General features: G+C 42.9%; 1 protein-coding gene across 4 annotated transcripts in view; it reads right to left on the bottom strand.

Moving 5' to 3' along the window:
- Positions 1 to 12,915, bottom strand: part of Tet2 (tet methylcytosine dioxygenase 2) — an 81,635-nt gene that overhangs the window by 48,737 nt on the left and 19,983 nt on the right. For all 4 annotated transcript variants that reach the window (XM_029475014.1, XM_021158820.2, XM_029475012.1 and 1 more), the window contains exon 2: positions 3,209 to 3,353. The gene's annotated coding sequence lies outside the window, so the exon portion shown is untranslated. The remainder of the gene's footprint in view (positions 1 to 3,208; positions 3,354 to 12,915) is intronic.

Consider the following 12,915-nt stretch of genomic DNA (forward strand, 5'->3'; position numbering starts at 1 on the left):
GAAACCTAGGTGATAAATTTAACCCTGAGGAGCAACAGGCACCTTGGCAAGAACAGAGAGTTGTCTCTTTCCAGAGGGTCCAGGGTACAGACAGACATACAAACACTCGCACACATAAAGAACTAACTAAAGAAATACCAGAATGAAACAAAATAAAAACTGAAGAAATCATTAAGATTAGTGATAAATAATGACAATAATGGTGATAACAAAATATATTCTAGTAGAAAACTGGGATGTCACATTGTGCTTGACCCAATAGATAGATTGATAGATAGTTAGAATCCATAAAAGAATGCTATTACTGTTGTCTATTTCTTGATTGCCAAGTAAAACAAAACTTAAAGAAGGCCTTAGTCATACGTGCAGTGATGTACCCAAGTATGTCCTACACTTGTTTACTACAGAAAATGAAGTCCAACGCTGAGCTGTCCCATCTGTAAAAGTTAAGTGTGGACTAAGATTAAGGAGGGGTTAAAGGAAAGGACTCCTCAGCAAGCCAAGTCACCAACAGCGAACAATTTAACTTCCATGCCTCTGTAGTTATTTCTCTCACATGCTTCCACAAACTTGTGCACTCCCTTCCTCACCCACCCTCCAGCTCCAAGAAGAGAACCTCTGAGTCATGCTATAATCTCACTAAAGAGATGAAAACTCCATCTTAGCATACATGTTCTGGGACCTCATGTAGAGAACAGGAGTGATGGAGTGGTCACAGTTGGTGCCCACCAGGGGAGGTGAGCAGTGATTGGGTGAGCAGGAGAGGAAGTAGCGCCTGCTCGGTTCATAATTACCCAAGATTCCCAACATGAACAGGGAAAGAAATCTAAGAATATCAACAATTGGGGGACAATCTTCATTCTGAGGGTTCCCTTACAATGACATCAAAGCCCCATGGTAAAGAGGTAATCTAGGCAGCCTCAGAAGCCTGGGGCAGGGTGGGGGTGGGGGGTAACCAAGGCCAGTGCGAAAACAGTACCAAGTCAGTGACTCAGAAGTATCAAGTGGCAGAGTGTTCGCTTACATCCTCAAGCTCCAAGAATGAGGGCAGAGGTTCTAGTTAGCAGCTATTATGCAGGATTCATTATGCTGAATGCATACAGATAGACTGCAGCTGGAATACTGTCAAAATCTTCCTTTGCTCTCTCTGACCATCAGTGCTCTCCCACATGACCCACCCCTGCCACTTCACCTGGCTTCTAGCACAGGAAAGGGTAGATATAGAATGCATTTCATTTTCCAATGGGGGGCATCCATTTGTTCTTTACTTTTTTATGCATATAAATACATGAAAATGGTTTTATAGGAAGTCCTTAGTTTGTGGCTCAGTAGGTAAAGGTTTCTGCTGGCAAACCTGACAACCTGAGTTTGATCCCCATGACCTATATGGTAGAAGGAGAGAACAGATTCCCGAGGGTTGTCACTTTATCTTCACAAGTACAAGTACACACACAGGCACACATTACATAGGCACACATGTGCATGTGCACATACAAGCACATGGCGGGGGAGAGCGAGAGTGAGAGGAAGAGGGAGAAACCCTAAACTTCGTCTACAGATGACAAGATGGGCAAGGGTGCTTGCTGCCAAGGGTGAAAACCTAAGTTCTATCTACAGAACTCACATGGTAAAAGGACAGAACCATTTCTACAAGTTGTTCTGTGACCTACAAGTACACTCTCACACACACATAATACACACACAGACCACACACACACACACATCATACATACTGTCTTAGTTAAGGTTTTACTGCTGTGAACAGACACCTTGACCAAGGCAAGTCTTATAAAAAACAACATTTAATTGGGGCTGGCTTACAGGTTCAGAGGTTTAGTCCATTATCATCAAGGTGGGAGCATGGCAGCATCCAGGCTATCATGGCACACGCAGAGCTGAGAGTTCTATGTCTTCATCCAAAGACTGCCAGTGGAAGACTGACTTCCAGGCAACTAGGGTGAGGATCTTATGCCCACACCCACAGTGACACACCTATTCCAACCAGGCCACACCTCCAGATGGTGCCACTCCCTGGTCTGAGAATATACAAACCATCACACATACATACAAACACACACACAAACACACACATACACCACACACATACACCACATACATACACATCACACACAATACACACCACACATCACACACACAAACTCACAAACACACACATACACCACACACACACATACACACATACACACACACCACACACACATCATACACACAAACTCACACACATCACACACATACACCACACACACATATACAGCACAACACATCACAGACATCATACACACACACAAACACACACATACACCACTACACATACACCACATACATACACATCACACACAATACACACCACACATCACACACACAAACTCACAAACACACACATACACCACACACACACACATATACACATACACACATCACATACAAACACACACATACACCACACACACATCACACACAAACTCACACACACAGGCAATGTAGAATGTTGAATGTCTTCCCCCCCTCCCGCAAGCAAATAAGTAAATAAATAAATGTAATAATTTTTTTTTTAATTTTAAGAACCCAACTTTAGGAAACTTACTAGTAGTTCAGAGCTTTGAAAGCAAACAGGTCTTTATTAAGATCAACTTTAAAGGCACAAGGGGTTCTTTGGATTTTCTTGCACCCACTGCCTGTGTTGTCCTCTCAGGAGCTGGTATGAATGCCTGTCAGATCTACAGTACACGTCACACCTTAGTTCTCCCACAGTACCCTGCTGCCTACTACCACAGCAGCCTCCACTCCCAGTACTCAGTGCAGACCTAGCAACAAATGCAAATGCTGGCTCAGGAAGTGGCTGTCCTTGAGTCAGAAAGAGAGGGGAAAGACCTGGTGGCAATTAACATTCCTCTTCTCCATGCTGGCTAGTACGCAAAGAAGACTTTTATTTCTTTTCCAGAAAGAATCAGACATTAAGAATCTGATAAGAACCCTCTATAAAAATAACAATCCAGAGAAATAGAGATGCATAAAATCATGCGACTTTAGAGATTTATCTTAAAAATCTAACCCTGTCCTATGCACAGTTACCGTTGTAATTCCCAGTGTGACCTGGAGTTGATGATAGAGATGAGAGGACGCATGTAACTGCAGACAACCTTGAACATGCAAGCCAAGCACCCACCATGAGCCCTGCCTTCCTTACCAGCAGCACCGTCCCTCACTGCTCCTCCTGGATCATGTCCTGTTGACCGTGAGCGAGCCCATCTCCTGCTTCCAAGCACCGTGGCGGAACAGGAACAAGGAACATGAAGCGTCTTGGGAGGGCAAGCTGCTGAATGTGTGCCAGCCTAGAGAAGACAGAGTTCGCTTGGTTTTAGTTAGCAAGTAAGACCAGGGCATCCATGCTTACTACTAAAGGTACACTGTGCTGTTTAAAAGGTCAGAGGCCTAATTACATGGCTGAGTGTTTAAAAAAAAAATTAAGGTTAAAACATTTTTGTCAAAGCAGTAACACCTTCAAATGTCCCAATAAAAATCCCGTCTGTGTGGAGCACTTTGCAACACGCAAGAACCAACAAGTCAATCCTGGCGATGGTCAAGTAGGTTCCATACAGTTCCACTGACGTCCTTATTTTATCTGTTGGGCTCAGTGCCCGAAGACTGGGCTGTCAGAGCAGCATCTCGGTGCTAGGATGAGCCCTTCACCCAGACTCTGACCTGAAGACTCTGGTAGGACTTTGTCCCCAATGATTCTATGGAAGGCAGAGTTGAAGACCAGTCATTTAAGCCTTAGTAATTACTGAATGAAGCACTAGGTTAACTCTGTTTACACCATGAGAGGGCAGTGTGCCGGCTGCTAAGGAAAGAAGAAGGCCTGGTGGTCCCTCTGCTCTGAAGCGTTCATTTTCTCTAATACTCATTTTCAAATAAAGATCTGGATTTATTTATCTTATGTGTATAAGTACACTGTAGCTGTACAGATGGTTGTGAGTCACCATGTGATTGCTGGGAATTGAACTCGGGACCTCTGCTCACTCCGGCCCTGTGATTTATTGATTATTATAATGTAAGTACACTGTAGCTGTCTTCAGACACACCAGAAGAGGGTGTCAGATCTCATTATGGATGGTTGTGAGCCACCATGTGGTTGCTGGGATTTGAACCCAGGACCTTCGGAAGAGCAGTCAGTGCTCTTAACCGCTGAGCCATCTCTCCAGCCCATCTAGTATGTATTCTTAAAATGCTGGTGCTGCTGGTAAGGAAGGCAGGGCTCATGGTGGGTGCTTGGCTTGCATGTGAAAAGAAAAATACACTGAAAACAACAGAACCTACTCCACCAAAGACACAGTGAAAGTCTTGAGTGTTAGAAAATTTAGAGTTCTACGGTAGGGTGGAGTTACTTGAGAGAGAAATGGGGCTCCCAGTCTTCTACAACCTTTTCAACACGTGTTGTTGTATGTTCTTTTAATTATACTCACCCTCATGAGTGGTGAATGGTGAAAAGTGCTCTGAATAATGAGGGTAAGACGTTCAGTACCATAGCTATGCATGGGGTGATTGAGTGTGAAAACAAGTGGTCTGAAATTGAGTCTGAATGGAAAGGAAATGACTAGCTGGGGAACTCCTAATGATACCTAAACACCAGGTTCAGTGACATCCTAGGTGTGTAGAGAAAAAAGAATGACTCAGTGACAGTAGCAAAACTTTGGGTTTGAGTGACAGGATCGGTGGTGACATCACCAGATAAATGCATCATGGTTCCGGAAAGGAGAGCTGAGAGAAGACACAGACTTCATCTTAACAAACTTGAGGATATCTAGGAATTTCCAATAAATAAAGATGGAATTTAGTATCTTTCTCTCTTCTCTTTCCCTCTCTACCTTAACTCCATTCTCCATCCCCCACTCCCCACCCCCTATTTTCAAAGGAATTTGGGTAGGATCATGTGATGGTTTGTATGTACTCAGCACAGGGAGTGGCACTATTAGAAGGTAAGGCCCTATTAAAGTAGGTGTGGCCTTGTTAGAATAGGCGTGCCGCTGTGGGTGTGGACTTTAAAACCCTTATCCTAGTTTCCTGGAAGTGATTATTCTGTTAGCAGCCTTCAGATAAAAATGTAGAACTCTCAGCTCCTCCTGCACCATGCTTGTCTGGATCCTGCCATGCTCCCACCTTGGTGATAATGGGTTGAACTGCTGAACCTGTAAGCCAGTCCCAATTAAATGTTGTTCTTATAAGAGTTGCCTTGGTCGTGGTGTCTGTTCACAGCAGTAAAACCCTAACTAAGACAGATTAAAAGAGGGTCATTGTCATTTCCTGACACACTTACTTGAGATCTCTCCAGCTGGGTTCAGCCACTTACAGACAGAACGTGAAAGAAGGCAAGGGGGACTCTGCCTTCTTGTTTTTTGTTTAAAATTTAAAATAGTAAAACTATACTAAGTATTACCAGGACTCCAATTGTAAACTTCTTGAGGTGGAATACTTCTTTGTACACCATGGGGCTCTGGTGCCCTCTACTCTCAGATGGACGAAAGAGCGTGTTCAGAGAGACTTCCCTCTAAGGCCTGGCACAGGTTCAGGAGTCCTAGAGGGCCGAGTGTTGCTACAACTTGTTATCTGGTTGGCTGGGATTCCAGCTGGCAAACTGTCAAAGAGAACTATGAGGTTCCAGTTTTCCATGCCCCAAACAATGTCTTAGCACAAAACTTACGGCTAACAACGGAACTACTAGCAACTGTATTCTATAAAGTGCAATCGTTCTGAAATTAATGTAGTTCCTAGGAAGATTTTTCTCCTTAAATTGAAATCTACTCTAATTTTATTCTTTTTAGTTATTCAATGTTTTAAAAACAGATTTTCTAGGAGATAAATTTTAAAATAAGTTAAAAAGCTACGATCAAATCAGCGTTTTAAAACAGATTTTCTGCTATATTTTCTAGAAGGTAAAATTAAAATAGTAAATTAAAAAGCTAAGATCTACTGAAGGCCTTTGGACTCATTTAGGTTCAACACAGTGTCTCCTGTAGGTAGGTGGCAGAGTCCCAGAGCCTCTACTCAGATCAACCATGTTATTGTGTCAGAGCCTATTTCAAACCTTAGAAGTGCATTTTCTTTCCTTTCTTCCTTTTTCTTATGTATGGGAGGTGTGTGTGTGTGTGTGTGTGTGTGTGTGTGTGTGTGTGTGTGTATACACGTCAACCTTCATTGCTCTCCATGCAGTGAAGCAGGATCTCCCACTGAACCAGCAGCTCTGCAAATCTAGCTAGCCAGCTTGCCCTGAGGATCCCTGCCTCTCCGGTGCTGGAATTCCAGGAAGCTTCTAGCTTTTATATGGATTTGGGGAGTCCTTCCACTTGTGCAGTAAGCATTTCATCAACCAAGCCATGTCTCCAGCCAAAGCAGGCCTTTAACAAAGAAAAAACTCTTTAAAAGCCAGTCACGCAAACTATACACACATACAGGTAATGTACACTGTGAATAACATCTTTCTACTGAAATTCTTTATTATTTTATTTTAAGGCACTGCCTCACTCTATATCCCAGGCTGGCCTGGAACTTACTATGCAGGTCAGGCTTGCCTTGATCCCCCTTCTTCAGCCTCCTGAGTACTGGGATTCCCAACATAAGCCATCATGTCCAGGGACAAAGTCATCCTTTGTCAGTTCTTGGATCCATGGCTAACCAAACGTCATGAAGGTTCCACATTCTGCCCAATGGGTCTGGCCCTTCTGAGTGGCCCAGCATAGCCTGTTTCCTTCCTCTACAGATGCTGTCTCTGCCTGCTGGGATCCTCCAGGTCTAAATAGGGTCAGAGTAGAGTACACTGCCCAGCAGGTTACTGACGTCAGCAGGGTGTGACCACAAAAATGGCTCTCCCCTTCCACACACACCCAGAGCTAGCAAATGACCTCAGCTGCCCAGTTCTCAGAAGAAAACGCTATTTCAGAATCTCAGCAACTTGGCAGCAATGGCTCTTTCCTTATTAATGCTTTTAAAATGATTACACCGAGAACAACTGCTTTAAAGCAAAGTCATGGGAAGAAAACTGAGGAAGACCTCGTATTATTTCTGCTCTCATTCCTCCTAACTTATACAAAGTGTGCCTCCGAAGGAAGAATTCAGCAAGAATTTGCATAACAAATTCCAGCAAAATAAAAACAAGTGTGCCCCACCTACGTCCTTTCTTGTCAAGTCTTTGAAGACCTGAAATCCCAAACAAATCTGAAATATTAGCCAGCATTGAAGATAGTGTGACCATCACTGTATTTGCACTGCACTGAGAGATAGCCAGGAGCCAGGCAGAATGTCAGAAAGACCTATAGCGTCTTCTCTATGAAAAGAGAATACATAAGTCAATTTACTTACTTGCCAGAAACAAACAAAAACAAGTTGTGAAGAAAAAGTTATAGTGGGTATGTTTAAAAATAAAGATAGCATACCAGAATCCCATGCATCAGAAGAAGATGAAGAAAAATGCAGCCGAAGGCCAGGTGCAGCTCTGGGAGCTTCTGTTATCTCAGCAGACAGGAAGCTGAAGCAGGAAGGTCCCCTGCTCGGTTCCAAAACTCATCAACCATACAAAAGGAAAGCATGCGGAAGTTTCTGAGTCTGACCTAAAAGCATTTGACACTCTGACACTTGCCAGCAACTGACCTCCTTACAGAGGTGCCATTCTGATATCCAGACATTTTGAGGATTCTCTCTGACAATCCCATATAAAGAGAAGGGGAAGAAGCCAGGAATGGAGCACACCTTTAACCCAGCACTAAGGAAACAAAGGCAGGCGGGTCTCTATGAAATCAAGGCCAGCCTGGTCTACAGAACAAGTTCCAGAACAGCCAGGGCTACACAGAGAAACCCTGTCTTGAAAAACAGAAGGGGGCTGTGGAAGCACCCGAAAGGGCAGAGAAGAGAAAGAAGAGGATAGAACGATTGCACTGGTTTTAATGGTTCATGATTGCACTGGTTTTAATGGTTCATCTGACATTTCCTTTTTTTTTTTCCAGACAAAGAACTCTAGGCATGGTGATTGTGGTTGTTTAAATGAAAATCCCCCTTTAGGCTTATGTTTTGAATCTTCAGATTGTGGCACTATTTGGGGAACATTTAGGAGGTGTGGCCTTGCTAGAGGAAGTGTGGCCCTGTGGGTGGGCTTTGAGAACTGAAAGCCAACTGCCAGATCACTCTGCACTTTCTACTGTAGTTAAGGATGTGAGCTCTCAGTTTTCTGTCCCTGCCCCTAGGCCTGCTGCATGCAACCTTCCCTCCCAGCATGAAGGTCTCTTAGCCTAAGTTGCTTTTGGCCACTGCATCTTACCATGGCAACAGAAACCAACTAATGCAGAGGATTTATCGATATAGTTACATACAGGACAATAATTCTACTGGAGGACTGGAGAGATGGCTCAGCAGTTAAGAGCACTGACTGCTCTTCTGAAGGTCCTGCGTTCAAATCCCAGCAACCATATGGTGACTCACAACCATCTGTAATGAAATCTGACACCCTCTTCTGGAGTGTCTGAAGACAGCTACAGTGTACTTATATATAATAAATAATAAATAAATCTTTTAAAAAAGTTTCAAGCCACCCCGTGCCTTGGCACACAGTCCCCAGTCCCTCAGAGAGACTGCCATCTTCACTGTTAAAAATGATGATGATGGCCGGGCAGTGGTGGCGCACGCCTGTAATCCCAGCACTTGGGAGGCAGAGTCAGGCAGATTTCTGAGTTCGAGGCCAGCCTGGTCTACAGAGTGAGTTCCAGGACAGCCAGGGCTATACAGAGAAACCCTGTCTCGAAAAAAACAAAAACAACAACAAAAAAAAAATGATGATGATGATAATTCTACTGGAAAGCAATTGTGTAGCCCTGGCTAGTCTTGAACTCACACTGTAGACCAGGCTGGCCTTGAACCTTGCAGCAGCAGCTCTAAGGTTCTCAACCCTTTAATACTACACCTCAGGTGTGGTAACCCCCAACATTCTTTGCTACTTCATAACTGTAATTTTGCTACTGTTATGAATCATAATGTAAATGTCTGCATTTTCTGATAGTCTTAGATAACACCTGTGAAAGAGCCCTTTGGCACTCAAAGGGCACGTGACCCTCAGTGCTTTCGACCCGCTGGCTTAGATGCTAGCTTTGATTCTGGTGGGACAAATGCATGTCATATAAACAGACAGGTGTGGCGATATACACATGAAACCCCAGCACTCTAAGAGACAGAGGCAGGAGGATAACCACAAGTTCAAATCTAGGCTGAGTTACTTGGCAAGTTACAGGCTATAGGCAGTGTTACATATAATGATGAAAATGAAGTTGAAGCAGGAGCAGACAATATGTAGAAATACAAGGTACTTCATATAGATAGAACTATCTCACCTTATTCCAAGCTACAGGATTCTAAAGGTAACTGGTTTTTAAAAAACAGAATCTCATGTATCCAAAGCTGGCCTTGAACTTGCTACACAGCCAAGGCTGATCTTAACTTCCCACTCCTCTGTCCCTACGTCTTGAGTGCTGGGACTGCAGGTACTTCCCACCCTGTCTAGTTTCTGCAGTACAAAAGAGTGAAACCCAGGACCTTTTTTTTTTTTTTTTTTTTTGCATGTTAGGCAAGCTTCCTCTACTAGCTGAGCCACACCTCCAGCCCCTAATAACACAGTTTTTACAAAGAATATTCCCTAAGCAGAAATGTGTAACCACAGTTCAGTCACAGTGTGTATCACTGGGTTCAAAGACATTTTATAACATAAGCTCTATTCCTTTAGACTTGTGAATTTCATGTCATAAAGTGTCATGGTGGACTCCTGGAGAAAAGCATGTATGACCAAGGTTCAACCAAACTGAATTATTGACTGCACCATTCATAGTGGACACACATTAAGGATCAGAAGTACAAGCTTTGGAGAGTTGCTTCAAATCTGTAACATAACCCTAGATATTAAAAATGGTTTAGCTTCCAATATTCTGAGGAAAGTATGAGACTTGTATTAACCCTACCTTCCAATGTCTTCAAAACATTAAACAAGAATGAATGTTGACCATTAATTGGGTCATAAATAACTCATAGCCCTGCCTTCAAGTGAAGGCTCGTTCACATGAGGGACGATTTAAGGCCATTGAGGGAGTGGCATCAGTCCCAACATCAAGCCTCAATTAGCTGGACTCTACAGACTGGTGCTATGCAGAACTACATGTAATGTGAAACTTCCCGCTCCAACACCACATTATAAGGCTGCTGACCTTTGGTCTATTATTTTTTTCTTTGAAACAGCATTACTTGGCTGGAGAGATGACTTGGCCACTAAGACCACATACTGTTCCTTGCAGAGAATTGCAAGTTCCTGGCACATAGGTTGGGTAGCTCCCAACCACCAGCCGCTCCAGCTCTTGAGTACCTGTACTCCCATGTCACACAGCCTTGTGTGACACATAATTAAAAACAAACAAAAAAAGATCTTAAAAAATGTTATAAATAGTATCACTTTAGAAACACTAGTGTTGCGTTTTAAACAAGCAGGTTTTACCAATTCCTTTTTGTTGGTTCTGAGACAGGGTCTGGATCTCAGGTTGTCCTCAAAGATTTCACTCTCTTGATTCCCCCTTCTATGGCTTCTCTAGCACTCAGAAGAAAGGCATGCAACGCCACCTCCAGGTGGATTTTTATCAAACCTCACTTCTAATAGAAAAGCAGCCGGGCAGTAGTGACGCATGCCTTTAATCTCAGCACTTGGGAGGCAGAGTCAGGCAGATTTCTGAGTTCGAGGCCAGCCTGTTCTACACAGAGTTCCAGGACAGCTAGGACTACACAGAGAAACCCTGTCTTGAAACACTCCCCCCTCTAAAAGACATAAAACAGAGCTCTACAGCTATATTTATCTGTGTTGTTAAAACAAATTATGCATTTTGCAAACTAGAAATTTTATTTAAGATGAAATAAAAATAATTCAATCACAATCATGCCATGGTGGCTCACATTTGTCATCCCACAACTTAGGAGGTCAAGGTAGGAGGAGCAGTAAGTAGAAATTCAAGATGTACCCCACGTGCGCATGCCTGTGTGTGTGCCAAAGGATGCTACAGTTCCCAAACAGAAAACAAAGATAAATGTTTGATCAGAATTATTACTATTGTTATATCATTATTATTATTTCATCAGGGTCTCAGTATGTAGCTCTGGCTGGCCTGAAACTTATATACACACCAGGCTGGCTTCCAACTCACAGAAATATACCTGCTTCTGTATCCAAAGTGCTGGGATTACAGGTGTATGGTATCACACTCAACACAGACTGTATTAAAAAGCACTGAATTGTCAGGGTCTCAGGCCAGCATAGTTGGGCTACATGGCAAAATTTTATCTCAAAGGGGTAAAAAGAAGTGGAGGGGAAAAGCATTCATCAACTTAAAGCAAACAAGTAAATGAGGTCTCTCTTGCCGTGACCAATAGTAAATGGAATATTCAGCATCAGATGTGCAAAGCCTGAGGCACAGGTCAGAGCAGGGTCCCAGTTAGTCATCTAGAGCCCACCCATAAGCCGTATGTTATTTTGGTTGCAGGGCAGTGGAGAGGTCCAGAAGTGGCAGGGAGGGAAGTCCAGTGGCTGAGGCAGCAGAACTGCCCTCTCTCTCCCTTGGAAGCACTTGAGTGAGCAGCGAGCGGCTCAGCTACCCTCTTGCACCTGCTGCACACGGTGGACACTGCTTCTTCCCACAAATCCTAAGGGATAAAAAAAGCCCGGCTGTTGTCAAGCCTCTTTGAATCTAACATTTGCTGGGGAGAAATGTCACTTTTCACCCTAGTAACAGCAAGAGAGCAAGATGAGAGGGAGAAAAAAAATTTTGGGTGGGGGGGACCCCAAACATTTAAATATAACAAACTTGTAAAATACTTTCAAAATTATACAAAAAATTATGTTCTCAGGCTTCAATGAAAATGGAAGCAGGAGACCAACTTTTCAAATTCTGGCCAAGTTAACTGAATTTAAAACTATTTTCTCCCTAAGTAACGATGCTAGCTAGCATAAGGTGGTATAAACTCAGCCAGGCATAATAGTGCGACCTGTACTTGGAAAGGTAAGACAGTGAGACTCTGTCTGAAAAAACAGGCAAAATAAAACAAACAAACAAACAAACAAACAAACAAACATGCCAAAAATACAAGCACATGTCAGACTTAATGTTTGATAATCACATAAATGGATAAGAAATTCAAATGTTTATATAACAAACGTATGGCTATTTTAATGAAAGTAATTATTATTGTGTTATACAAAGGAAGTATAACTATTACTACTTAGAAACTGTTTTGTTATAAACATTTTAAAAATAGCACAAATTGAAAAAAAAACAAACTTTGGATCCTGATGCAGATCACAGATAGGACATGGACACACAGAGATGCATTGTGAAGCGACACGTAGTTCTGAGCTGTTATAAGGGGGCTGGGCATCAAATGAGGTCAACCTTTCAGCAGGTAAAAAAATTCTCCTTAAATGTTCAAAATCAGACAGGAAGATGAGGGCTCAGGAGATAACGTGCTTACTGTACAAACTGATAGTCTGAGCTCCATCCCTGGAACCCGTGTAAAGAGGAAGGACAGAAGAGATTACACAAGTTGTCCTCTAGCCTCTATACACATGCCATAGTATATGTATATTCCCCTAATAATAACTTTTTAAAATTACTTTTATTCTTTTACAGTCTAGTCATGATCCTCCTCCTGGTCTGCCCTCTGACAGTTCCTCATCTCATTCCCCCTCACCCTTGTCTCCAAGAGGATGTCCCCACCTCCACCTGCCCCCAATAATAACTTTTTTTTTTTTTTTTTTTTTTTTGGTTTTTCGAGACAGGGTTTCTCTGTGTAGCCCTGGCTGTCCTGGCACTCACTTTGTAGACCAGGCTG

This window comes from Mus caroli, chromosome 3, assembly GCF_900094665.2.
Source record: "Mus caroli chromosome 3, CAROLI_EIJ_v1.1, whole genome shotgun sequence".
Classification (NCBI taxonomy): Eukaryota; Metazoa; Chordata; class Mammalia; order Rodentia; family Muridae; genus Mus; species Mus caroli.